Consider the following 23,513-nt stretch of genomic DNA (forward strand, 5'->3'; position numbering starts at 1 on the left):
CTGCTTTCACCTCTTCCCCTTGTGTTTAGTTACGTTTTTTTTATCCACCAAGCAAGTTCATTTCATGGTAGTGGACCCACGCTATACCAAACAATTCACTCTATTTGTATTTCTGCAACATACTTCCCAGATAGAAAATGTATTTATATTTTCTTTTTGAAAGTTACATTTTAGGGCACATTTTCCTGCACAATGGCATTGCAGAGAAAAAGAACGTAAGAGTTTTCTGCAAAATATGACTATGCTGAACTATTTTTAGAGATGAACAAAGTTAAAGGTACCCCAAATCATTACAAAAGGCCCAATTGTCCACACATGTTCTGAAGCAGAACAGTTTGCAAGCTGTAGAAAGTTGCAAATTATGCCTTCAATCTTTGTGACATTTGAAAAAAAAAACTTAGTAAATTCTCCCCTTTCTGGTAAATAAAAAGGAAGCAAGGAACTCTGGGTAGTTCCCAGGTTTAGGTGGAGAGCAGCTCCTGTATTGAACACTCTATAACAGCTGCAACACTCTGAAGCTGCTCACCTCAAATGTCTGTATTTCTAGCAGAATATTTAGGCATAGGATTAGCGCAGTGCTATCCACACCAAGCTAGAAAGTGAGAGTCTTTTGCAATTTTTACCACAAGGTCTTTAAGCATAGGATAAGCTAGTGCCATCCTTGCACGCTGGAAAATGAAAAGGCCTTTTACCACTCTAGGCACAGTATTACAGCCTTGGATTTGCAAAATACAATCCAAGGCAACCTGGAAACAATAAAAGAAACCTCATACCTGTGTTTCACTCACATTATAAGGTCTTCAGCGAAGAATACCTTTGTCCAGACACAAGGGAGCACTACATTTATGTCAAAACAATACCCCTTGAGGCTTAGAGAGCCACACAAATTATGCAAAAAAGGAAGCAAGGAACTCTGGTTAGTTCCCAAGTATAGGTGGAGAGCATCTCCTATAGAGAGCACTCTACAACACCAGCGGCCCTGAATCTGCACACCTCAAATGTCTGTTTTTCTGGCAAAGTATGTATGCATAAGATTAGCGCAGTGCTATCCATGGTGAGCTAGAAAGTGAGAGTCTTTTGCCATTTGTCACTTTCTAGCTCAGCGTGAATAAACCTCTCTGTAATACGAAAACATTCTAGATCAAATACATTGATAAAGCTTTAGAAAAATGAAACCGACTACAAGACTGTTCATGTACTGCAAATATATATATTGCTCTTGTATCTCTAGGCTCATTGGCTTAAATCAAATCCAGGGTAATGCTGAGTTCAAAGATCTGTGTATGTAGCATTGGAACTAAAGGTGCTCATTTTAAAGTGTACTCTAGTGGAAACAGGCTTGTGAAACAGCTCACCATGTTACTTAACTTAATGTTGAAAGCTTTATGTAAATTGAGAGTCACAGGATGCAATCCTGGGAGTATTGTGCTATGTGGACATATTCATATGATTTTCACGCTCTTATTTCATGATGTAACCATTCCTCATAGAGCCACCGTGATTGGCTATTCTGCTTGAAAACAATGATGTAACGCAAAATGATGAGCCCCACCCTACCGAATGTGATGAGGACCTCCTTAGTTTCCCATATTTCAAGGGCTATTCCTTGGGGTGAATGGGGGTCTCCTGGAGGACTGGGGGCTCTCATGAAAGGCTTGGGGACCGCTGTGACTCAGGGGCTGTAGGAGCCTGTGTTATGCTCCTGCCACAGAATACAAATTCATGCTTAAGAGTGTCAGAGGAGATCTTTATTTTACATCAGTAATTGAACTTTAAATAAATGGGGGCAATCATGTTGGTGGGTAGTATAGCTTAGGACAAATGTTCAATTAATCATCTGTCTACGCCTTTATCCATCTGATACCTACCTCTCATATCCATGTGTTCATACATCCCATCCTCCTTCCTTCATACCAGGGCAGGACTGGCCGTACCGGGCATCGGGCATTTCCCTAGAGGGTCAGAAGGGTTGAGGCCGGTTTTGCAGCAGTGGGGGTGGTTTTGGTACTGGAGGCAGGTTTTGCAGTGGTGCTGTAATATCGGCCCCCAGTAACAAAAGCAACAAGCATGTGTTTCCAGCCTCCTGGACTCAGGCACTGCTTCCCCAGGGGCTGCTCCCAGTCCGGCCCTGCTTCATAGCCTCCATCCTTCACTATACCCTCCCTCCATCCTACCCTAGTCCCTCCTTACATCCTAATCTTGTCCCCTATCCTCCACTCCCTCATTCCTCTAGTATTTCCACCACTCTTCCCGCCATACTTCTCCTATTTTTCTATCTCTTTCCCTTCCCTAGTCCACCCCATCCCAATCCTCCTCCATCCTCTGTGTTCTCTCTGAATAATTTCCTATCATTCATCATTTTCTTCAAAACCCTCACGAATAGGTTGTCAATTTGAGAATATTTTCAGTTACATATGTGGTGAATTTTAAAAGGATATTATTCTAGCTGAACTAATGTGCCCAATCTCTAGGGATAATGACATTTAGTAGTCTATGCATTTTCTTTGTAGAAAATTGCCATTGCATCAATCAATCTGAAAATGCAAGCATTCACTTGTTATGCAGGGCCTAATACTGACAAGTAAGTTGTTTACACACACGACAAATACGAGCAAGGAGAAACGTGAAAGTAAAGTGATTTCTACAAGATCACACAATTTGGTAATGATGGAAAGCTGAGAGTGTGATTATCTAAATCCTCAACAGAAATCCTCTTGCGTCATACCTCCCTAACGGTTACCATGTATCCGTGGATGAAGACTCACCCATCAATGAGCAAACCTAAGGGTCCTTAAAAAACATTCTGTGACGTGGGTCGCCGTTGATATTAAGTTGGGGTGGACTACCTGGCCCCTTTACCCCTACATTCGACAACACTAATTTTCATCCAGGAGTAGGCAGAAAGGTATTCTGGGAGTGGGTGGTGGAAAGGAGTATAAAGCTTGGGGGCGTCTTCGACAGAGAGAGGGTTAAATTATTCAAACATATAAAGCAGGATTATAAACTGAGGTTGTTCAAAAGTTTATAAAACATAAGGGGGCCATTAGTATCAACCCAATGATTGCTCATATAAAAATATAATATACGACATTACACACCAGCAAAACTGCACCACTGCGGTGACCTGATCTCAGGACTCCCCCGCGCCGCACGGCCCCGCAGCTGTGTGTGTGCCCCTCGTGTGCCCCTCGCTGCTGCTCGCAGTCTCGATCTGCCGTTCTGCCTGCCTACAACTCAAGACCTGGCTGTTCGAGCAATAGCAGACCCCTGTCCCCCAAGCGCCTTGAGTCCTTCCGGGTGAGTAGTGCGCTATACAAATGCTATGATTGATTGATTGATTGACTCTAACTCATGCTCCGGCAAATGTTGGAGTGGATACAGAGGTAAGTGTTCTTTGTCGCTAGCCTCGAGGCCCGGCCTAAGATTCGTACATTCTGGAGTTCTAGGCAGCATAACCCAGATCAGACTCACTGCCCTGCCCTCAGCAGAGGCAGTCCGTCCAAGATGGGTGCCAGAAACTACAGTGGGAAATTAGAAGAGGTGCTGGAAGACTGGAGTCATCATTATTACTTGTCACGAATCAAAAATCACTGTGCATATGGAGAAAGTGAAACTCTCCTATGACAGTGGACAGATACCCCAATGGCACATTGAGAATGGAAAGGATTTCTCATAACGTTGCAGTAAACCGGTAGGAGTTCTGAACTTCAAGGGCGATGCTTTTGAATTTTTTAATTTGCTCAAGACACCAAATCCCTCAGCTGCCCAAGAATGCAAGAGTACAAATCATCCTCTTGCGAGAATATTTATAGAACGATTCTTTCCAAAAAATAGCACCCTGGTGGCTAATACTATCACAGTCGTTATAGTCCATCAAACAGCACAACCCTAATCCAGTATTACCTATATAATGGGGGCAGGCGAGGTTTAGAAGGTGATACAGATTTTATTCTGTGTTAATCTTTTCTTCACTGACGGTGCTTTTATGTAAAAAAAAGAAATCAAATGTATCGAATTATAAAAAAAAACAATGAACTTGCAAAAAAGCACCTTTTAATGGGTTGTAAAATACGCGCACTATGAGGGCTATCAATTCATAATCAAGAAACTCACTGTCATTCCACACTCCAAAAATCTCTGGCCCGAGGACTTTGCAGCGCAGTTTTCTAGCACTTTGACCACAAAGAGAGCTTTTACTATGCCACTGTATTCAAGATGTAAGATCTCTAGGCCATCTTCATCATCCCTTAGGAAAATATGCCCTAAACACGCACATACCCTTCTCACCTGCACTCACCCAGGGGAGGTTCAGCTATACTCCCTCACTAGGGCCAATGAGAAAGGATGGGCTTCCTTCACACCTTTCTATTTCGCCACCATGAGCTGCTTACCCATTCAGGACAATATCGTCTCCACAAGGTAGGCTAGTAAGAGTGCTGCTAAACACCATCTTGCCGTACAAAAGGGGATGGTAATGGACGGAGCATCTGAACCAATCAAACACTCACACCCAGTCAAAAGATCTGGGTTTGATCCATCACCGTTCTTTAGCCCACTCTGCCACCCCAGTTCAGACATGGCTATATGCAAATCAGTCTGACCCTGTGCCTCATGGGAACAGTCCAGCCCGAACTGTCAAGCCATGCCTTCCCTGGACCGGAAACAAGCTTCCGAGGACCGGTTTCTGGCATTTCAGCCGTCTTCAGCCCGGCTTGCTTGAATCCAGTGGCAAAGTGAGCAAGGGACTCAAGGCTGTGCATACCCTGCCACACTTATGGCAGCCAGAAGCGGTACAAAAGGGGATGGTAATGAACGGATCATCTGAACCAATCAAACACTCATCTTGCCAGCACTACCCCGTTAGAGATGCTGGTCATGGAACCTAAAATGGCTGCTAATGTTGGAAGATAGAGAAGAAAGCCCATGGTGATGACAGACTCACTTGGGCAGAGCCCATTTAAGGCTCCTCAGCAGGTAGGTACACAAAGACAGAGCTACTATTCGTTTTCCAGCAGATACTTGTCTGCATGTATTGCAGCTGCCATGCACCCTACGTCCCAGACACTTAAATACAAGAGAGTTACAAGAGCCTATTCAATTTATGACCCAGCGCGCCCACAGAAGGAAGCTAATACCCTATAGATTTCTAGAACAACATGGCTCGACACCTCTTATCTTCTGGAGCAGCAGTCAGTCCACAGCAGTCAGTCAGCTGCAGATAAACATCACCCCTCCTACCTAGGATGGTTATGGGGATCAGGAGTGTGTAAGCCCCGCCCCACACTCAGAAACCCTCAAGCATACATGGATGCCACACACTCAAGATAGGACCGGACATGGGCATCATTGTCCTTTTGGCACAGAGATTCCCTGAGGCTGCCCAAAATCTTGTTGGAAAACTCAGTGATGCATCTTTCATGACATGCACAACGCACCAGGTCTCCAGCTGATAATTTATTAACTAGATAACATCTCCTTCATAATGCATCATATGCTTAAAGTGGAAAACAGCCTGCTTTACACGTTGTTTTCCTGCAGACATGCGTGAACAGTGGACGTATAAGCAAAACTGCACAACATAACGTGCACCCGGGCAGCCAAATAAAAGAGAAATAAAAATTTTTTTAAAAATAATATTCATTTTTCATTTTCAAGTCATATATCTGACTTCACTATCATCAGTGTGTTGAATCCGAGAGTAGTGCTGCAGAGCGCCTCATTTCAAGTGAGATTATGATGAAGAGGAAAATAGCAGGTTTTACAATTGAGTTTATTGGACTCTGTAGGGCAGGGCTTTAAGTGGGATGAAAAAACTGGGGGGTTTCCCAAAGGGGCGTGTCCAATGTAATTTAAGGCGTGGTTTAAAAAACATGTGCGCTAAAAATCTGTGCTTAGCATAGTGTGCTGCTCGACTTGTTTTTTGCTGTTTCTGTCATTGCATCTAGATACATAATACAACAAGTAACATCACACCTACAACAAGTCAGGACTATAGGCTTTGTCAATGGTTGTTAATTGCATAAGAAAAATAAACAGCAACTATGGTTGTGTATAATATTGAAAAAACGTTCCATGAAAGCCCTGGTGACAGCATGACAATGTTTGCTGCTCCCGAGTTTCAAAAAGAGAAGGGAAAGCCAGAGAGAAAATGATTCTCTTTTTTTTTTTTTTTAATTTCCGCCATGGGGGGGGGGGGGGGGGGTGGTCCATTTCAGTCTTATTGGCATTAGTCCAACCGCCAGTCGTTCACGCTCTTCCTTTATTCCTCCGTCCCCCCATCTTGCATTGATTGTCACTCTTTGATCTCCAGCCCCGACCGGGGGAAGGAAAGAGAGAGAGAGTGGAGCAGCGCAGGATTTTGTGGGGTTTGCATTATCAGGTGGGTTGAGTGCTGGTGGCCCCTGTAGGGTTGGGTACCTAGCTGTGTTGCCTACGGGGGTTTATGCGAGGACAGGTAGTTGTCTAGGGACTCCCACATGTTTGACTGTCTATGTGCCTTTGGTGTGTGTTTCGCCGTTATGGTGTCCGCCCCTCTTAGGAATGTGACCCAGTTGAACCATGCTCTAGACGTGGCTTTCCCTGTGTCCTTCCAATTGTTCAATACTGTTTTGATCGCTGCTCTCAGCAGCACTGGTGAGAAGTGAGCAGTGTGAGCAGCGCACATCGATGTGGCTGCTGTCACTGCAGTTGGGGAAAAATGGACTACCTGTGCCAAGGCACAAAACAGAGCCCGATAGAGACCTGTTTCGAGGGCCCCTTTAAAAAACTGCTGGTGCTCCGCATCGCTGAGACCCGGCCCACATAAAGCCCTGGGCAGGCGTGTCCACCATATGTCGAGGATGCCCAGATTATTATTAGTATTTAAAATTAACTTGCAAGTGAATAATTTCTGTTTGAATGCATTGCATGTACATTTATTTTAGGGGGTGAATCCGGCATGTGGGGCCTCTGAGGCCTTTCCTTGGACATACACCTCTGCTGTAGAGTAATGCAGTGCTGGGATTGTTGGGCTGGCGGCAGCACTCTGCTAGACTGGCGGAGGGCTGTCCTTTTTTCTGCTGTAGACTGTTTTTTTTTCTCCTCTCTGATGATATTCCCCTCGGGCCTCCTTTATATTCTTCCAATTAACTTATAAAAGCAATCAGCGTTTGGAATTGGTGTGTATGTACGTGTCGAGACAATCAAAGAGATTGTTTCAGATCTTCATTTGTTGTCTGTGTTTCTGCTGAGGAAGGGGGGAGAGGTGGAGGCAGACTTGCAGCTCGGCGATACATCCAGTTACATTTTCAGAGCAATTGTAAAAAAGAAATCACATGCTGAATGTTTGCATTTGATGGTTACTGAGTGCCTGTAACACGTCCTATCCGGCGTGAGGATGCTTGTGCCGCAGTGTACGCCTACTGCCTATAGTGTGTTGTCTTTATATGTGTCTTTTCCTAATTTAGATGTGTTCCTTTTTTATAATCGCTTGAGTAGAGCTCTGCAGTATGACACTAAAGTCCCAAACTCTCAACAGCCCCTTTTAAAGCCTGTCTCAATGCAGCAGCAAGACTCCTAATAGGATCTAGGAAATTCGATCACATATTGCCACACCTGAAGGCGCTCAACTTGCTACCCTATGTAGCCAGAATCCACCTAAAGATGGCTTGCATCACTCATAAAGCCCTACACCACAATACCCCACAGTACCTATCCCAAAAACTTACTTAATCTGGAGGAAATAAACACCCTAGGAGCTCCGACAATCTACTCCTGAAACCCTCTCATTACAGCAAGAAAAAATCGTCTGACAGAGCATTCTCCGGAGCGGCTCCAAGAATAAGGAACTCACTACCACTGCACATCAGAAAATCTCTTCTACACTACTATTTAAAAGGGAAGCAAAATCATTCCTGATGAGCAAATTCTTCCCCTAATTCCGCACATCCCTCACCATATGGGACCTCACTTCCACACCAGCTCTCACTGACTTGCAAGGAACTGAACCAGTCTACTACTCCAAACGTGTCTCTTCATTCCCCTTAATGACAACGTTGCCTCTTTGACTTACACATACTCGAACTTGTCCATACTGCTCCGAACAAATCGTCTCTCTTTTCGCTTCTGCTGCCTGCCGAAACTTGTGTCACGTCCCCAGGCCCAAAGAAGTCGCAGGAAACGGTAGGGCCAGGCCCAAAGAAGTCGCAGGAAATGGTAGGGCCTTTGGTAACTTCTTTTATTGCATTACATGTGCATGGTTGCAGCGCTTCTCGTTCCCCCGACCTCTTGCTCCGAAGTCCTGCTGATAACTGACCCCTGGTCCCCTCCCCTGACCGGATGTGGTGTCCGGTGTCCCCTGTTGTCCCCACCCTGTGCCCCAGGGTCCTAGTGCCACTTCTACGGCACTACATCTTGCTAAAAATATTCTGAGTACTTTGCCTGCTCTGTTTGTGCAAAATGTTCCTACAATTACTCTGCTTCTTTGTAAAGCGCTCTGATACCCTATCCTGGGTCTTGTTCGCACTGGCTCAGGATAGAGTGCAGCGCCTGTTTTTATTCACTTGCACTGTCTAAAGGGCATGTATTTAACAAATTTCCGCGTTGGTGCATGATTTGGAACAGCACTGCCCCAAAACAAGAATATGTAAATCTTCCTCGCTGTTTCTGTCCTGTGCCCTCTGCAAATCAAGCTCTAACTCTGAGAGTCATCAGGTTAAATCAATGCACTTTAGAAAGGGCGAACGCATAAAAACAGGCACTTTGTCCTGCGCTGAGTCAGCAAAGCAGGTCATGATACAGCCCATGTTGCTCACTGAAAAGTGCTGTCAGAAGTGTTGGGGCGGAATCATTTTCTATTTATTAGCAGCCTGCGGGAACCGCTTGTAACTAATTGTTTACCTGTTTGGATTCCAAGTGGTATAAAAAAAAATTATAATATCTTCCTCAAACTTCCTACTCAATAAACATGGTTGAATTCTACTGTGTCTTTAGGTATGATCCTGTAATGGGAATACAGTTTGTGATATACCTGTTTCTTCAAGCTTCCTACTCCCAATGAAATGACTCCCCTTCCCTTTTATTGGTGTACTGTGACTAGGATCTTGGGTCCGCCCTTCTCATTGGATGACACTATTTAGCCTCACAAGTACACTCACCCTCCTCACTGTTTCCTACCTGTTTTCCCATTGCTTGTGTTGCCCCACTGGGGTTTTGGCTAGACAAGCGGCTCAATGCTCAACTCCATGATCTACCTAAAGATGTTGATTTTCTTTCCTTGTAGAGCATTTGGTTTGTATTCAGTTTCTACACGTTTTTCTTGCTAGATTGTTTTCTACCTTTCTGTGTTCGATTAGACCAAAGGCACAAGACGAATAAATCACTCCTATGTAATCAGCCCATGATGAGGTCAGTGGCAGTCTGCTTCACATATGTTGTAGGTGTTGGTTCAAATGACCATTGAGAAAATGATTTACATGCTTTATTGTTTTTCAAGTCCTTAACACCTTGACTGCTAAGGCAATTCCCGCTGGGTGCTGAGCTTATAGGAATACCATTGTTTCATGACGAGCTCAGCTAGTCATAAGCACACGACCAGTGTACTGCATGACGAGCTGAGCTCGTCATGAGCAGCGAAGGGGTTAAAAAGGGAAAACATTTTCGTAAATGGTGGGAGTCAGTAGGACTCCTATATAAAAGCCATACTTCTTCTGGTCTTATTTCGCCAAACCTTTTCTTGCTTTTATGAGCATTCCTAAAATCAGAGGTAGGGGATCTACCTGCATCGTGTGATGATCCAGTAGGTAACATAGGGGAACCATCAGATTGTTGAAAACACTGGGTGCTAGACTTCTCCTACTTCCAAATAGGAAAGAGGAATCCATTGCGAAGGGTGTGGTGTTCAAATGAAGGAGGAAGGTCGCCACTTTGTACAATAAGGCCCTAAGTACATTTGTGAAAGCTACAGAAAAGTATAATGACAAAAAGTCATTTGAGATATGCTGGAGTTGACATTGACCCATGTGTCAGGATGTTGTGGAATTACAGGAGTAATAGTTGGTTAATTGAAATTCATTGATTTTTCTTTACATTGGGTGTGTCTGTTTTTGTGATGTAGACGTGTAGAGAGTGGTATCTCACTTGTAATCACTCAGAAATGTTAACTTTCAGATAGATGGTGGTGACCTACAGTGGTCTTAGCCTTGCCAGGAACTGCTCTCCATGAATCTTGTTTAACCTAAAATACTGAAGGGCAGTTAGGCACATTTCAGTCACTTTCAGAGGTAAATGAAATAACTGATTATGTGTCTATCTCTTCATAAGTGTCCATCATTTCTGACTAATTTAAGTATCCGAGATCTGCATATCCCAAAAATCCTTAAGACAAGGACACCTGACAAATGTGCAAGGATTTGTTGCACGTAAAAGGATTTTAAAGAATATCATTATTGGTATTCAGAGGTTTGGGAGAAACATGTTTGCCTTTTTTTTTTTAAACATTTTTGAATTTCGTAAGCTTCTGAAGACATATCTCTTCCCACAAAAATTATAAATTCATTCTTCATCCCCCTTCGCTTCCCCTCAGACTTCCACTGCACCCTCAGCGCTGGGACGCTCCCGGGCAGCCATGCGCTTTATAAATCCTTTTTCATTTCATTTCATTTCATTCATTCTTTCATTTCATTTCATTCATTCATTTCATTTTAATTATGTGTATTTAACTTGGAGGTGGGCTTGCATCTGATCTTTGAATGTACCACTTTCATGCCTGTAACTATTATAAGTTTGCACGTCTGCAAACTGATCAGTATATATTTTAAACTTTGCAAACTTTATGAGGTTAAAAATAAGCAAGTGGGAAATGTGCACCACATAGATATTTGCTTCAAAAACACATGTCAAGCACCATTTTTGAAGAGAATTAAATGTGAGTTTAGAAGAAAATTCACTCCATTATTGCTTTAATGGAAAACAATTAGGCCTGTCATATTATCTCATGAGAAATCATCAAATCCTTTTTGCTTCGGTATATTATCCTTCGGCGTGCAAGTGGAAATATGTGGATATATATTTTATGTGGATATATATTTTACCCCCGCCTGCATTAACCTGTCTCAGCTAGTGGGGCTCTGAGAAAAGTGACATTTCTGCTACAAACAGAAAGTAGTGTTGATGCTAAAAGACAAAAACAATGTTCTAATACTCCAGAATGTGAGTTAATGATCCTTGTAAATAGCCGTGCAAACATCGATTTTCTTGAAAAGAGGATTGTTTTTGGTGCTGAATAATTCTGATGTGCTGATTTGTGAATTGTTTCCACAGCAAATTGCTTATCAATATTTATTCACTTGGGAGAGACGGATGCAAAAAAATGGATCTGAGACAACCCTAGTCAAAGATTGAAAATTAGTGATTAGTAGGTAGATAATGGCATCAGTTCCGACAGAGAAGAAAAGGAGAAGAACAAAGTTACTCAAACAATTTTGTTTGCTCCTTTGAGATAGTGATATAAAAAACGTTGAGAGATAGTTCAAGGAAAGACAGCAACAGGCAATTTTAAGAAAACATCAAATATTGGAGAGAAATAGAAAAAGGTGAGGACTAAGCAGGCGCTCAGAACCCTGCCCCCTGATTTACCTGAACCAGTTTTAGGATTGGGCAGGCCCTCACAGACCCAGCTCCAGTGCCATTTTTTTAAAATTCTGGATTACATGCCATTTTCTCAAACCATTTTTTTTCTGGATGGTAGTGGATAAATATTCAAATTTAACTTTGGGCTGGAATTAGGCCAGTGAGTCAGAAGTTCTGGTGTAAGCTGATCACAGGGTTTAAGATTTAGGCTTAGTCTGGCCACAGAGCTAGTACCTGTTACAGTTTGTTAAGTTGGAAATTTCTTGTACCTCACTAAATTACTTTCACATAGTCCAGCCTAGCAAGCACAAGAGTGGCAGTGGCATGGGCTCTGTAGAAGAACAAAGGAGAAGGAAAATCTAAGTACATTTCGAGAGCATATGCATAGAGGTGTTCACCACAGCATCCATTTTGGGTTCCAGGGTGAGGTCTGCCTCTAGAATATTCATAAGCTTTTCACTGTATTCACTCAGGGAATGGCTGGTTTCCACAGATGTTTCCTGGCTGAGTTGAAGATGGTTAACAATCATACAGTCTTTGATGGTGGTCAAGAAGCACCCACGCCTCGTTGCTGCACTATAAGTGATTGGTTGGAAATTGAGGGTGATCTGAGAGTCCTTTGTGTAAATTGAATCCACTGAATCATGTGGGTGGGCTAGATGTAGAAAAAGGAACCAGGATATAGTTCAGCCTTCTGTTACACTTGTGTGGCGATGGTTGGGTTTATAAGTGTATGCTGTTGGTTAGATGATGATGTTTCTGTTTGTATGGAGGGTGCCAATTCATTCCAATGTTCTGTTATGATTACCCATGTTTTGGAGTATGGACTATGACAAATTCAGCAGAGAAATCCTTTCTAATATGCACAGATGCCCCATTCATGTCCGCCTGTGTTCTGAACTTGTCCATGTTGGAGCTCAGGATCGTGTGTCCTTCTTCCCTGCTGCTTCCACTTTGCAGGTGGCTCTGTTCCCAACTCCTTTAAGTGGAGCTATAATATATTCTGTCCTCTCAAAGGCAGTTTGCATTTTGTCTACTTGTATCCAATGGAGCTTTGTTACCAAAGGATAATTCTATGTGCTAGACAAGTGTATAAATGGAGCTAGTAGATGAAAAAGAAAAACAAGCTAGAGGTGGAAAAAAAAAGAAATGAGGAGACATTAACAAACTGCCGGAGAAATAATGGATCTGAGACAACCCTAGTCAAAGATTAAAAATTACTGATTAGTAGGTAGGTAATGGCATCGGTTCCGACTAAGAAGAAAAGGAGAAGAACAAAGTTATTCAAACGATTTTGTTTACTCCTTTGAGATAGTGATATAAAAACGTTGAGAGATAGCAACATAGGTAATTTTGAGAAAACGGCAAATCTGGGAGAGAAACAGAAAAAGGTGAGGACTAAGCAGGCACTCAGGCCTCTGCCCCCTGATTTACCTTTACCAGTCTTAGGATTGGTCGGGTCTGTGAGGGCCGGACCAATTTCTCACTGGTTTTTGCATTTCTTCCTGACTTTAAGGCTCCAGCCTCCTCTCCTGCACACATGTTCGCTAGTACCTGTGACTCTGTCTTCATCCTCACCTCTTTTTGAACTCTGCCTTTTGCATTTCTTGCCTTTTACCTCTCGTGTTGCCTTCTGCTCTGCCTTGTTGCCTTCCTTCTGCCACTCGTGTTACCTTGAGTTCTTTACGTGTACACTGTCTTACAAGCTTCTGTGACCATTTTCTATTTATGTCATGACTCATTCTCACCTGTTTGTAAATTTCTGTGGCATTTCGATTTTTTTTCTTACACTCTTTCTCACTGGTTTGTGCATTTCTTCCTATTCATGCTCTCTCTCGAGCATTTCTTCCTGCTCATGCTCTCTCGCCCTTATCTTCCCATTGTGCACTCTTTCTTTCAGTCACTTTTCCTTTTGCTCTTTTCTCACTTCTCGCTCTTCCTTGTGTGCCTCTTTGCTCTACACTTTTTTCTGCCGCTTTACTCTGTTTTCACAATTTTGCACCCTACTGTTACCCTCCTGTGCCATTCTTGCACATTTGTGCTCCCTTCAAAGACTCCTGTTGACTCTCACTGCCTCCCTATGCTCTGTTTCTCTCTCCTCTCACCTCCCACACACCCTCCCTCTTCCCCCAACTCCTTACATGTTCCTCCCTTGCCGCCGATCCTTCTTGTACTCCTGTCTAGCCCAGCCCACCTCTCCCTATACCCTGAAAGGGAGTACTTATTGACAGCTGCAGTCTGGACCAGCCATTAACTAATTATTAAGACCCTGCCCCTCGACTTACCTTGACCAGTCCTCTGACCGGTGAGAGGCCCTCACAGAATGGGCTCCACTGCCTTAAAGCTCCCACCTCTACGTCTGCAGTCGTTCTTTCTTGTGCCTATGCTTCTCTCTTTGACATGGTTCTCTTGGACGTCTGCCTTTTGTCTTTCTTGCCTTTTACCGTTCTTTCCTTTTGCCTTGTGATCGCTCTTGTTGCCTTCCTTTCGCCTCTCCTGTTACCTTCTGCTCTTTTCTGCCTCCCCTGTACTCGGTTTTTCCATATCTTCCACCTCTTCCACACACCCCTCCGTCGCTTGCGCCTTGCAGATTACTCTGTGCTGCTGCTCCTTTCTGTGCTCTAGTCTAGCCTTGCCCACTGCCCCCTGTGCTCCGACTCCCTCCCGGGGTCTCGATAATGGCAGCTGAAGTGCGGACGCGCCACTGGCACACAGATGGCATGCCAAGGGCAAGCCCGTCTTTACCCGTCCATGTCTGGACTGCACCCAGTGTTACAAACCCTGGCCCTTCCACCCCCACATGTTACTCCTCAGAAATCATTTGGTTTCTGAGCCCGAGCACCCATCCACGGTCTGAGACTGCACGCCACTGCACCACACACGATGAGCCTGCACCCACTGCAGCTTTACCTGCACCACAACACTGACCAAGCCTGCACCACTTTTCAACAGTGTTCCTTCCACACCCATCTACAGACACACACTCCCAAGAAAAGCTCTCATGCATACTCCGCAATATCCACTCATTCAGCAAACACACCATAGAAATCTAGGGCATCCTACACAACGATGCTCTAGATCTCTTTTCCTTATGGAAACAAGGTTGACACCTTAGTCAGCACCCCACATTGCTGCAGCCGTCCCAACAGTATACAGACTCTTACACCAAGACCACCAACACGGACTGGGAGGAGGAATGAAAATCATATGCAAGGACTCTTTCAACTGTACTTCAACCACAGAAGCTGCAGTCCCCTACATGGTGCATCTGTACTTTAAGATACAGATGTCAGCTTCATACACTCTAATCAAAACTCTCCTTTATCTACCTCTGCGACCTAGAGACTCTTTTGCCTACAACAATGCTGACTTCATCAGCCCCTTTGCCATTGACTCCAGCAACTACAGTCTACTAGGAGATTTCAACTGCTACATTGAAGACATGAGTGACTCCAATGCCACGGAATCCTTGAGAGACTAGAAAACCTGCGACTGCCTCTACACATCACTGGGTCCACACACTCTGCATGGGACACCATGTAGCCTGTCTTCAAAACCTTTAATAACATTAAAATCACAGCAACCACACCGATCATCTAGCCCGCCGACGCCATCATCCAATTCCGCATCAGCATTTCCAGTCTAACAAGACCCACCACCACAAACATCTCTAAATGAAGCTGGAACCGCATCCAGGACTCCATTTGGGTTGACACCTAGGCCTGAACTAGCCAACCTCCACAATGACCTAAACAACAACATCAGAAACCTGCATGAATGGACCACAAAATACGCTGACTGCCTGGCACCCCATAAACACGACACATAGAAAAGAATAGAAAAGCAGGCCAGCAGGTAGGCTGAGGAACTCAGCACAACAAAACAGCACTGCAAGGAATTGAAAGAAAATGGAGCACAAACTACCTGGAAAATGACAAAAGTACATAAAAGACAGCCATATGATGCTATTACTAACAAATCAAAGTAACAAAAATGAAGGCCCTAGTGGAACGCACAGACAGCAGGCCCAACGACAGGTAAATAATCATCAAAGACTTCTCATAACCAGCTTCCACTACCAACTGCATCACTCCCTGGCAGGAAGTATATGACAGCGTTTCGGACTTCTTCAGTGACAAAATCAAAACCATATAAAAAAACTTTGACTGTCAACTGTTCCCCCACACCATCACCTCCGGCTTTTTATCAAACACCCACAGCAAAACCCTAACGCCTGGGAAACACTCACCATGGAAGAAACGGCCAGCATCATGAGAACCATCTACTCCAGGGCACCTACAGACCCCTGCCCTATCTACAACATGAGAGCTGCTATCATCAGCAGAGTCCTCATCCACATGTTCAACACTTCCATCACTTCCGAGATTTTCCCAGATGCTTGGAAACACGTGATGGTCAATGCACTGCTAAAGAACCCCTTGTAGATCCCTCACAACTAGCAAACTATTGAATGATCTCCCTTCTACCCAACCAGAGTAATGGAAAAAACATGATCAAACAACTCTCCTACCACAACCGCAAACGACAGCACTGAGACTACCCTCATCACAGCAACCAATGACATCAGGATGATCATATATTGTGGAGACACAGCAGCCCTTGTACTACTCGATCTCGCTGCCGCCTTGGGCACAGTCTTCACCCCTACCCTGATTGGAAGACTACAAGAGACAGACATACTAGGACCAACATATAACTGGATCTGTTCGCTCCTCACAGGCAGAACATGAAGAATCAACCTGCCACTCTACACATCTAAGGCCAAGGACCTCATCTGTTGAGTGCCCAAAGGATCATCCCTCAGCCCAATTTTATTCAACATTTACATGGCTCTACTTGCAGACCTTATCCGATCATATAACATGAACATACTCTCCTATGCAGATGATGCCCAATAGGTACTCTTCCTATCGGACAAGACCCCCCCCCCCCCCACGAACACCAAATTTGCCACATACAAGACTTCTGTAAACTCATGGATAAAAACCAAGTGCCTCAAACTGAACACAAATGAAACTGAAGTAGTGATCTTGGAAAAGATAGCATCCCCTTGAGACTCCACTTGATGGCCAGCTAACCTCGGACCCTCACCCCCCCACCACAAATGCAAGGAATCATCTTGGACGACAAGCTTATCGAGACAGCCCAAGTGAACGCTGGGATGTTCACCTGCTCCTACATTTCAGGATGCTACAAAATGTCTTCCAATGGCTTCCCAAGACTACCAGAAAAACAGTTACTCAGACCTTGATCCCCATCAGACAATATTACAGAAGCACACCTCAAGCTGGAATCACTAAGAAGGTACTCAACTGACTCCAGACCTTCAAAACGCTGTATCAAGACTCAAACTCAACCTCCCTCGCCGTACCCACCTCACGCCATAACTCAGTGAATTGCACTGGCTCCCATTCAACAAATATACTGAATTCAAACTGGTCATACACACACACATACAAAGTACTACACAACACCGGCTCTCCATACCTGTACAGCCGTATAGGCGCTTCTACACAACCCCACACCTCTGCTCAGTCGGTCTCTCACTGGCGAGCACACCCACATCCACAAAGCCACAGCTGGAGGCCGTGCCTTCTCTTATCTCTCCCCCAAAGCATGAAATGACCTCCCTCACCACATCAAAGTCTTCTCTTTGCCTTTCGAATTTTATAAGAAGCTGAAAGCCTGGCGCTTCGATTAACCTCCAGGTGACAGCTGCTTGCCTACCTGCTTACCCGCTAAGTGCCTGCATACACTCACACAGGGCCGGCGCTAGGCATGGGCAGCGTGGGCAGCTGCCCAGGGCCTCGCACCAGCATGGGGCCACGCACTGGTGATTTGTCCTGTCGGTTCCCTGGATGATCCATTTCAAAGAAAAGTGTCACCTTTCTTTGAAATGGAGGGCCCCCCTCCCTTGGCCTCTCAGGGATGGTATCTGGATACATAAGGGAGGGAGACGCTCCCTTCAATTGAAAGGAGACCCATTAACAGACACTGTGGGAGGCCCATTGTCCATCATTTTGGCGCACCCATAGTTTTAACTTTTAGCCCACAAGCAATTCTCACACCTATCGGACTGAAGGTGTGAGAAATGCTTGTGGGCTCAAAGTTAAAACTGTGGGGGGCGACAAAATGCTGGACAATAGGCCTCCCACAGTGTTGGTGAATGGTCTCCTTGCAAGGGGCCACTTATCTACATTAGAGGGGCCTCCCACATTCCCTTTTAGCCCAGGGCCTCGCAAATCCTAGAACTGGCCCTGCACTCACAGGTGATTAGCACGCTCTACAAGTGCACTTAACATAGCATAACAATACATAACATAACAGGGGATGCGAATGGCTGTCAGAGAAATGCCAATGGAGCGAGAGGAAGCACATTTAGACATAAAAGAAAGGAAAGTAATAAAAAGTGAATTGAATGAAAAGAAAATGGTGAAGGAAATACCGAGAGGTAAATATTAAAATAGGAAATGGAGGAGAGTAAAGAAAACCTTATCTGCGGAAGAATGTAGAAATACAGGGATAAAGCAAAATTTTCAACCCGAAATAATTCTAGTGAAGGAAAGGCGAAGGAGAATAAGATTGAACATGAGAGGCCAGGGAAAATGACGAGGCTTGTGAGGTCCAGACGCAGGTGAGCCATGAAGCCTGATTGTGTGCAGCTTTAATTAAGAGCCGGTGTTCTTCGTTTCTCACAAAAGCCGCAGTTCCCTGGAAACCGGTAGAGCGAGCGGTACTGCTGTTTCCGCCTCTGTTTCGGCTTCTTATCTCCGGCTAACAACCTGGCTGAACGAGATCATGGCTTCATTAACAGGCATGTGTTCGGCACTGCTGGGAGCCGAGCCGGAGCCCAGACCGCACAAGACAGAGGGATACCAGAATGTTTTGTGAAGATGAAGGAAATGTCTGTGCAAAGAAGTGGCGTAACAAAGCCCCCCCGCAGTGCGGGAAGGGGGGAGGGAATATCGAGGGCGCACAACGGAGCAGATGAGATGGTATGAGACCACAGCATACGGTCTGACAATATTGCAGAACCATGCCGACGATACAAAAAAACGGTTCATCTTGCTTTTTGGGTAGTTAATTTATTGCAATATGAGTACAGTAGGAATCATTATGGCAACATTTTGAAAATAGGTACCCCAAGATCTTGGCTCTAGTTCGAGCATGGATTGTATCTCTGTAGTGCATCTGTTTCACTGCCATCTTTGGTTAGATTTTACTCTTAATTGTCACGCAGTGCAGTAAATCTTAAAGGCACGTGCCAGAAGATGTACCCGTTGATTTTAAAATATTCAGTTTAGAAGGCAAATCAACAGCTGCACCCACATTCATACCTTTATAACGCCCATGACCTATTTTTTTGCACGTTTGAATTTCATGTTATGCGAAATGAGCAAAATCGCAAGAAATTTCACAGTTGTGCAACTTCACAGATTTTTTTTCCTTAAAGAAGGGTCAATTGAGCATAAAATGTTTACCAAACTGTGGCCCAGAGACAGCTTCCCACCAACCACTAATTTTGCATGTTGGCTATATCCTTGCATGCAGTGTTTACTAGAGACATTGCCAATTACATTTTGCGAAACATGTAATTTTAAATAATTTTCACAAAAAAGCAAATAAAAAAAAAAATCTTTCGCATTTTTCTTCACCCTTTAGACTTATCTTCCATCCTGGTCACGAATAGTAATAATTTAAAATGTGGTTGCTGCATCACTCGCCTATGAAAATGTCTTCAAGTGCGACCAATTCTGAAGCTTTATGTTTTTGCGAGTCCGCCATGAATTAAGTGGTGAATATTTAGTGGGGAAGGGAACATTAAACAATGATCACCAGCCACCAGACAATTTTCAAATTGCAAGCTTACAAGAGAATTTTATACAAATTGTATGCCTTCTGAAAGCTCTGAAAATATATCCATTTGAATCCAATGAAATGCAAAGTTCAAAAATAAGTACTATGTTGTAGCCTAGAAATGACGACTTTATGAAGGGAAAGTAGTTTTCAAGCTGTGTCAATAGTTCCAATATGTAAGTGAATGTCACCAGGGCACTTTTTGATGTGAAGCAAAATGAGCATTTGAGTTAAGTTTGGCCAGCAAAAGGAACCTTCGTTTGCCTTCTGTGCCACTGATGAGATATCATGAGAATCCATGAACTCTCTCATTACCAACCGCACACATACTGCCTTTGTAGTCTCAATTAAGAGTCAACAAAACTAACAAATCCTTTAAAATAATGCAACTTAAACAACACTTACCACACCCTCCAAAAGTGTCGTGTAGAAGATTTTTTCTGACTTTGCTGACAAGAAAATTCTCTCTCTAAAAATTGGATTTTGCTAGAGGCATTTCTGCAAAACCTATTTTCTAGGGCTATTTGTCCTGTGGACTGCCTTGCATCTTTGTCGAATATTTTTTAAACTTTACCAGTTTTTGCAAAGTGCAAGGCTGACTACTTTTTGTAAAAACAAAATGTGAGACAAGTTAATTCTGTTTTAAATGTCCTGCATTGTGAGTTATGCCAAGTTAAATTATGTGTATTTATATAGCACGCGACTCAACTAGGAGGGTATACTGGTACTGAAGTAAGAGCTGTATGGGCTGAGCCAGGGTCTGAGCTAAGTGAAGAACTAGGTCTACAGTTTCTTATTAAATTCAAGAACTAAGGAGAACTCTTTGATATGCAGGTGGTGGTCATTCCAGGATTATGGAGTGAGGTATGAGAATGCACAACCACTGGATCTAGTTCTGCAAATGTGGGTTTGTGTGTGTGCAAGTAGGAGTCCAGCTGGGTGGAGGTTGTTGAAGTATGTTGTCCAGTGTTTTGTAAGGCTTTGTATATATGCATGAGGAGTTTGAAGAGTGCTCGTTTGTGGATTTGGAGCCAGTGGGCCTCTTCGAGGTACAAAGTGATGTGAGTGCAGAGTGGGAGGTTGAGGGCGAGCCTAAATGCTGAGTTTTGCTCTGTGTGGAGTCTTATCATTGGTTGATCATTGATTTCAGCATAGACTGCTGTAGTCCAGTTTGCTGGTGATGAGGGCTTTGATGATGATTCTGCCAGTGTTGCGAGCCATCTAAAGATCTTTTTGAACATCTTGAGTGTGTGGAATGTGGAGACAGACTGTTGATTACAATTCCGAGGTTCTTTGCTTGGGTTGCTGGTGAGGGTGTGGGTCAGAATTCGACAGACCTCCAGGTGGAGTTCCAAAGCAAAGTTTCTTTGCCAAAGTTACTTTTTACGTATTATCTGTGTTGAGCTTGTGGCAGTTGGTTTTCATCCATCTGCTGACTTTGGTTATGCAGGCAGAGAAATTGGTCCTTGTATTTGGTGACTTGTCAGAGAAGGACAGTATGAGCTGATTGTCGTCAGCATAGTTTATGATGTTGATTCATTGGGTACAGATGGTACTGGCGAGTGGGGTCACATAGGCAATGAACAGAGTGGGGCTCAGAGAGGATCCTTGTGGAACTCTGCAGATCATGTTATCTGTCTTTGAGGTGAAGGAGACTGGCTGATTGACTAGGTGCAGCCTTCCTGGAAGGAGCAAATACAGAGAAATGTCGTATTTTTGATGCCAGCTTTGTGCAGTCAATGGATAAAGATGGATTGGGATACGTGTCGAAGACGGTGAAAAGATCCAGTAGGATGAGGGCCGCAGTGTTACCTCTATAAATGATCATCCCGAAGTTGTCTGTGGCGATGATGATGGTTGTCTCTGTACTGTGGTTTGGCCTGAATCCAGTTTGAGTGGTATCAAGGAGGGGGTTGTCAATGAGGGGGTTGGCTAGGAGTTTATCATCTTTTATATGACTTTTTTTAATGTAGAGTAGCAGGAAGTGGGGTCGGTAGTTCGGTAGCATCTTTAGGTATGCTGAAGGTTTCTTGAGGAGAGGGGGTGCTGTGGTGGACTTCTAGGCATCAGGGTAGGTGCATGTGAGGAATGAGTTGTTCAGGATCTGAAGGAGAGCTGCGCTGATGGGGTCCAGCCTTTTGAGGAAGATTTGATGAGAACAGGGGTCCAAGAGTGCTCCAGAGTGTATGGACTGTATGGTATTACAGTTTCTTGAGTGGTGACGGTGGGCCATTAGGTCATGGTGGTCCTCCGGGTGTTGGTAGAGATGGCAGGAGGGCTGTGGAGGTTGAAAGATTCAGTTGCGGCTAAAAATTAAAAGTGAAAAATATCAGCTGCCACTCACAGCTAGGAGTAGTAAGTAGCTGCTGAACCACTACCTCTTGGCAGCCATGCTTTGTGGTTCCCTGCCACTGGAAATCCACCACAGTGTTGGAACTGACAATGTTTTGAAAAACAGTTGAAGTTTGAGGAAAAAAATCTTTCCATCTTTGAGCCCTTTAAAAGCAAGGGTAGGCAAAGCCAATAGCTCTAGCTTATGCGAGAACTTCCGGTTTGCCAATGTCTTTTAGTCATGTTGTAGAGCAGCATGGCTGTGCAGCATAACTAAAGTACATTTAGAAAAAAAGTGCTATGATGCGGCCAGTGCTGATCCCCCGTAATAGCACCTTTTTTTGGCGGAACAGGCAAGCAAGCACCGGTGAAGGTGGTTGGGGTACAAGTAAGCAATGACGACTAGGAGGAATGGGTGGACAGGAGGCAGTAACATGGAGAAGGGGTGGGTTGGAGGGAAAGATGCAGCACAGAACAGAAAAAGGGTGGGTGCAAGGTGGAAGAATGAACATGGAGAATGGGTAGGTGGGAGGGGAAGAAACACCACTGACAGGGGTGTGAGCAGTGGACAGACACTAATCAAGAGGAAGCAATCTGTTCATAGTCCATGCTCCCCAGAAAGAGAAGAATGTGATGCCCGGCAGGCCCTGGTCAATTAGGAGTCATGGAACTCCAGGGGCAGTTACAGCCAGTAGACTGGAAGGGTGCGGGGGAAGAAAAGTCTTGCTACCATTAGGCCGGTTGGCAATCCCCGCACGCGCCCAAGGGCACATAACTGCAACGCCCCTTTTAGGGCATTAACGTTGAGGTCATGGGGGGGGGGGGTGCCCAGGGGAGGTATCCATCCGGTAAGATGGACCCCCTGCGCAACGCTACTCCGATAGGAGTTTGGGACCTAGTTTGATCAGGGGCTGCTAGTCATTGACCTTGCCGTAGGCTCTAACAGGGATACGCAGAAAGATAATATTTTCATCGCTTAGATTACAATAGGAATGGCTATGTACTAGAGGCATGTTAAGGTTAGCCAATTGACATCTTGTACCTATCAATGTATTGGACTTTCTACGTATTGTACATAATGTAAATAATAAAAATTGCAATGTTTTTTGATTATTTTATGTAATAAAATACGTCCGGGGTTGACAATACCCAATCCAAACAGTGGTGGTGTTTGAATTGATTGCCTTGGGGGGAATGCGGGAGCGGTTAGCCCCACCGGAGCCGGGAAGGTCCACACCCCAAGGGTCTTTGGTTGATAAGGGGAGGGGGTTTTAGGCAGTACCAGACCATATTAATTAGCGGATTCTAAGCCCTTTAATGTAAACAATACCCCTTGTAGTGACAGGACACGTGCTGTGCTGTCAGCAGGCGAGACCTAAATATTAATTTCTAGATTTGCAGTAGATCATTAGAAGCACCTATTGTAATATTTCTGTTTTTCTACCATCCTTATAAAGGTCCATAAAGGCCAGGTAGCATTTTTATTGTTTTATATACTGGCTAAGATCGATAGCTAAAAGAGCTATATTTAAATGGAAATGTTACCACGAGCGAGAGTTGGGATACCATAACAGTAGTCTGCTTCAGAACCTTGTCCTATCATTTAGTGTGCTAAGAGGTATACTGAAATAGTCCCATTTAAAAAGCCCTCCAGATCTTTGCTTAAGAATCTATTAAGAAAATAACTTTCTTCTCTA

At 44.2% G+C, this 23,513-nt stretch overlaps 1 protein-coding gene across 3 annotated transcripts in view; it reads left to right on the forward strand.

Annotated features, from left to right (window-relative positions):
* The window catches only part of LOC147732397 (neurotrimin-like), a 1,175,542-nt gene that overhangs the window by 351,314 nt on the left and 800,715 nt on the right, over positions 1-23,513 (forward strand). The gene's annotated exons all lie outside the window — the stretch shown is intronic.

This window comes from Lissotriton vulgaris, chromosome 2_1 (assembly GCF_964263255.1).
Source record: "Lissotriton vulgaris chromosome 2_1, aLisVul1.2, whole genome shotgun sequence".
Classification (NCBI taxonomy): Eukaryota; Metazoa; Chordata; class Amphibia; order Caudata; family Salamandridae; genus Lissotriton; species Lissotriton vulgaris.